Source organism: Cupressus sempervirens, chromosome 2 (assembly GCF_028749045.1).
Source record: "Cupressus sempervirens isolate cs-2001-9-10 chromosome 2, ASM2874904v1, whole genome shotgun sequence".
NCBI classification, from domain to species: domain Eukaryota; kingdom Viridiplantae; phylum Streptophyta; class Pinopsida; order Cupressales; family Cupressaceae; genus Cupressus; species Cupressus sempervirens.
The window spans coordinates 355,001,583-355,007,582 of record NC_143119.1 but is presented as its reverse complement, the minus strand read 5'-3'; positions in this window follow the sequence as shown (position 1 = coordinate 355,007,582).

Below are 6,000 nucleotides of genomic sequence, written 5' to 3'. Positions count from 1 at the left end.
AGACATAAGTTTAATATCAACTCATAGATCAATGAGAAGATTCTTGCCATGTTTGAATAAGTGCAAGTCAAACACCACAAAGCTATGTACTACCATGGCTATAAATTCTACACAAAAAAGTTAGATGAAATGAAGAAAATGTGTAATTCTAGGATAAGTGATGTCTTTGCGGTCACCAATATTTCATCTAGAACTGATATACATCCTCAATAATTTGAAAATTGATACTATGGCATTTTGGATGATATACTTGAGTGCGACTTTAATTCATTTAAAATAGTTCTATTTTTTGTCAAATAGTTTAGGTTACGACTGAATCAAAATGATCTTGATAGGATTATTATTGAACACAATAATGAATTTACTATGATTAATACAAGGTCATTTGAGCCAGTCAGAGATGAGCCCTATGTTCTTCCAAGCCAATGCGAGCAAGTGTTTTACTTTGGTGTTCCACACAAACTAAGTTGGTCATTTTTTTTTAGACATGACCCAAGAGGAAGACTGGTAAAGTATAATGTGATCGAAGAAGAAGATATTGAAGAAGCACAAGAGGAAGTAAATGATTATCAGGAACGACAGTTATGCAGTGATGAAGAAGAAGAAGATGGTGATGATTTTTGTCATGATAACAATAATGGTGATAATGATGATCATGATGTTGATGATGATCATAATCATGGTGATGAAGATGGTGATGATCATGGCAATAATGGTCATGATGATGATAGTGATCAAGATGATGATGATGGTGATGAAGATGGTGGAGGTGACGACGACGATCAAAGTGACAAGTACAATGATGGTGATGATTATGATGATGATGATGATGACATGGATGAAGATCATGATGATCAATGAAATGTCTAGGTAGGATCAATGTCAACTATGATGGGGTCTTGTAGGACCAAATTTTTCTTTCCAAACCATATGTACAAGTATAAACATTCAGTAGAACATGTCAAATATTTTTTTAGATATAAACATTAGTTACACTAAATTTTTAATTTAAGACAAATGATTTACATATACAATCTACTTTATTATTAATATTTTTTTTGGTAAGTCTACTACTTTAATTTCACTGCTGATTTCTAAGACTTACTAATTTTTTTCACAGGGCAATATGGATGCACCATCTCAGACACCTTCAATAGAGGTAAAAATTAACTATTGTAAATTTTAATGTTAATATAGAAACAAATATAATATTATTATGTTCTTTTCTTTATGGCTTCGGAGTTATTTTGATGAAATTATATCGATATTTGATGTCACAAATGATAGGAAAAAGCTAGAATGATCGCTGATCAAATGTGATCTGAAATATGGGTGTCATATCTACATGACATTGCCCTTAGTACTGACCCTATATTCATCACCTAGAAAATTAAGCAAAGATACACTGATGAACTTTTTAACATTATCATCTAGGGTGATAGAAGTGAGGAGAAAGAGGCACTGAGAATATAATTGGACCATAGAGTCCAATCTTTGAAGGTAAGTAGTAATTCGACTAAAGTAGTAATAGAAGTTCAATAGATATTAATATTTTAAAGTATCTTATGGATCGTGATCTCTAATTTTATATGTTCTTGTATCTGACATATGTGCTAGTTGTGACATCACATGATGAACATGGTGAGGGTTGTTGCGCACAACCTTCGTGTAAGTAACACTTTGTTTGTTTTGATCAACATTATAAAACTTACCTTTCTTTTGTGGATGTTTCTTGCTAGTATCTCATTTGATCTTTATCCATTGCAAATATATTTGCTAAAAATATTCTATTGTTCAAATCATGATGAAGTGTGAACTCCTCTTTCGGTTGGCGGTCTAGTATTGCCTGGTGCATTGTTGGCAAAAAGGACCATGCAAACATCCTTGTCTATGCCCAGTAGAACTAGTAAAACCTTGTTTTGCTATATTTTGTAATGTTCTATTTGTAATGTATTTCTACAAGTTGATGAACAAAGAAGTAGATATCAGTGCTTAAATGATGTCTACAGAAGCATGCATACACACAAACACATGCATACACACACCATGCACACACACACACACACACACACACACACACACACACACACACACACACACACACACACACACACACACACACACACACACACACATATATACCCACAGATAGAGAGACATGGAGATAGGTAGGGAGGTAGACTTGTTGGCTCTTGATTTAACAGTGTTTGAACAACCAAGTATGCAAGGCAAGAATGTGTTTATGGGTAGCTATCTCCAATAATGGACACAAATATAAGGCTTGACCCTTCTTCTACTTTAGGCTCTACTAAACCTAGGTGGGTAGACCTCAGATTCAAATGATACCGTAACAGTGCAAAAACATATCCCTGAATCTATTAAGAAGATTTTACCCTTATATCTCCTAATGGCTTATGAAAAGACACAGATCTACAATAGCTAGATGCAAATCTATGAATCTCAGAAGCTGAGTGAGGGTTAAACATTTAGGTCCTTCAACATGAAAGGGGAAAAGCATTTGATATATTGATATCAACAAGACCCAGGTATGAGCAACAAAAATTAATGATCCTATCTCTGACCAGTGCCTTATCTATTGGACATTTAAATGAATTATAACTGTACATCTCATAGAAACCTTTGATATAATTCCTTTATCAAGATCCTTGATCTATCTTTCACCTTGTGAATAGATATCTACATCAAAATGAATCTCATACTGAGACAATCCTTTCATGAAATATGTAAACCCTATGACAAATATCAAGAAATTGCATGGCTCTTTGTTCCATCAGCAAGATATTTCAATCACATACATTTCTAAATGAAATCCAACCTAATCTATGCGCTTTGATCATAGACTAGAAAAGATTATAGGTCCATAAACATGAGATAAGATTCAAACTGAGTTTGGAAACCTTTGCTGCTCTTTATTTGCTTTCCTTGAAACCAAATACATGAAAGATATATAGAAATGACTCTCTAATCACCTAACAGACAAGAACTATTTGCATAAAACATAAATTGTTGTTCAATACAAGAAGAAATTGCTAAGGAATGGTGTCTTAGTAATGAGTGATTTTCTTCTCAAAAACTGGAACCAACTAGTTTCTCAGTGACAAAATTGGAACCCTTATTGTGAGAAAGAAAGGGAATGATATAGGAAGAAGTGAATTCTCAGATCTGATTAGGAGATGACAAGTGTCGACTCAAAATTCCTTCCCAAGAAGATCAAAAGCCTCTCTCTACCTTCTCTCTATAACTAAAAATCAAATCCCGTCATTCTGGCTCTATAAGGCATAAAGAATCTTAGATATTTAATTCATCATCATAACCACTTTTGATGCTAGATTTTAAATCATGGTTAAGCCAAAAATTAGTTAAGAGGCCTCCAAAATGTAATACAATCTTCTCAAAGTTATTTTTTCCACATTCTAGCTTCAAATAGTCTTCATAACTACCGTCTAACCAATTCTGATGACCAATGTTGAAATCTGCTCATTCTGCCACCAATGGCCCATGTTTTACAAATTGGCCTACAGTACGAACTGGTGAGGACTACGTAAAAATTGACTTTAGATTCAAAAAGTTTGGCTCTTCCCGATTCTGGTGGTATATTGAAGTACCCATTTTTTACTGCAAAAATTACCCTAGATATGGCCCTCTGAAGATCAGGTCTCCATTCATGGATTCCATTTAAAATTGCAAAAATTTAATCCCTTCATATAATTTGAACTATATTATAAATCAAATTTTATTAAAAATTTTTGCTCCTGCACATGAAAGTCTAAGAATAAAATAAGCTTTTATTTGAGACTTTTGAATTTTCCTCACAATTCCATCTGGGTCAAACTTGTTTTGACTCGCTTGATGACATGTGTCAAGACATGATTGGCTCATTCCTATTCTTAGTCATCCACCTCTAATTTAGTGCCATGTGTTAGCATGATATTTTTTCCACATTACCACAGTGTCAGTGACATGTGTCATCTTCCTAGTGTGATTCACTATGTCGCCATGTTAACGTTCAAGCATCTTCACCTTAGCGACATAACGACTGCTGTCAGATCTACCACGTGACATGATCTGGTGCATCATTGAAACTTGCTTGCCACATCACCTCCCAATTATTCTATCCACTACCACTTGGCACTGTTTGATTCGTCAAAAGCGAGACCCACGACCATTTTTGACTCTCACCGAATTTTGAAGTTTTTTGGCTAGTAACTATGTCGCTAGCCAGAAATCCTAGATTTTTTGGCTAGCGACATAGAAACTAGCCAAATTTTGAGACTTTTCAGTGACCTCATTCTGCTGACATCATCATTTAAAATTATTCTTTCACTGTGTCCAACTCCTGTCATCCGGGCCCACCTGCATGCACTTTCCCCTTTCAAAAGGGCATGTCCTTTAAGACACTTGCTACTTGTGTGGATTTGCATTTAAATCTCTTTGAAATCCATTCCCTCCTGAATGTGGGATAAATGGTTCGAATGTATGACTTCTTCTTTCATTTAAAATTGCGGCTTCAAATATTTTAAAATGCCTTGCCTCACGTGGTCTCTCCCACCTCTTTGATTGTGTGAGATGCCTGCAACATGGGGAAACTCTCTTATTGCTATGTGAGGTTCCTGGACTGTGGCTTGTTCCTATCGCTCCCCTGTTTGGACCTCCAATAGTTCCCCTTTGCGTGGATGTTTTGTCTTCTTGCTACCTTTGCTACTAGCGCAAGGGCTTCCTTAATGCATCTATGTCTATGTTTTAACTACCGTGGAAGGTTCTATTACTCTACTTGGGCATTCATGCCTTCTTTCTACATGGGGTCCTTTGTATTCAAACTTGGTGCTTTCCTTGCATGAGCTGCCCTTTCTTTTTTGCGTGGGCTGATTCTTTGCACTATGGTTTGCTTATAAAAGCTCTTCTACTATTCAAAAGCTAAGCCTCCTTCATGCTTCAGCAATGGTCTTTTTCTTTAAGAGACATGGGCTGTTTGATGTCGTGCCCACTTTCAAATGTGGGTGTCTCTTGTGATGCCATGGAGCTTTTCTTTTAAATTGCCTTGTTCTCCTTATTTGACATGACATTTCTCTTTAGGATACGTGTTTTTTTATTGACCAGGGTACCCCTTTTTCATGCTGCTGATGTCTCCTTGGCTGGCTACTCATTCTTTTTGGCACAGGGACTTTAAACTTTGACTATGAATTTTGCATAGTTTTGTTTCTTTTGCTTGCTATGATGCATTTCTCATGGTAGGGGAGGGCTCTCGTTTATTGACGTAGGCACTCTCCACCTCACTGCCACTCTCTCCTTTATGTTTGTTGTTGACTAGCATGATGGAGGATGAGTGCTTGAACTCATTTTGTTTTAACATGCCACCTACTTGGTGTTACACTCTGAGTTGGGCGTCTTTAATCAATTTGGTTGCGATTTCTCTTGAACATGTGATTCCTTTGAAGATGCCTTTTCAATTTTGTTGGCTTCTTCTATTTATTGCAACGTCTTTGAAGGGTGAGTTTACCATTTCTTTTAAAATGGCTAGGCATCTTCATGACCACCTTCATTAAATGTTGAGCATTCAGATTTGCCAATGTTGCCTTTGGATGATATGTTTTAAGTGTCTTATCAATGAATCATCAATGAAGAAGTCTCATCCAAACTATAATCCACATTTTTCTTTCAACCCAAAAAGAATATAAATAAAATTTTACCATCGCAACCCCTGAATACAATGTTCCACACCCAAACATCTTGACAATCGGACTGGAGTTAGTCGGGCCCTAGAGTGGGTCTGGCTAATTTTTTATTTTTATTTTTGAACAACTGGATTCTTAGATTGATCCATTGATCATCCAAAAAACATTCGACCTTCTGAACAGTCATTCAAAACTGGCTTTACCATTATTTTGCAAACTATGAATTTTGTGCCAGGAGGTCCATTGACTGCCCTTAAAAATTGACCTGAACAACTAACCATGCCCTGAAAACTTGCACATTGAATCT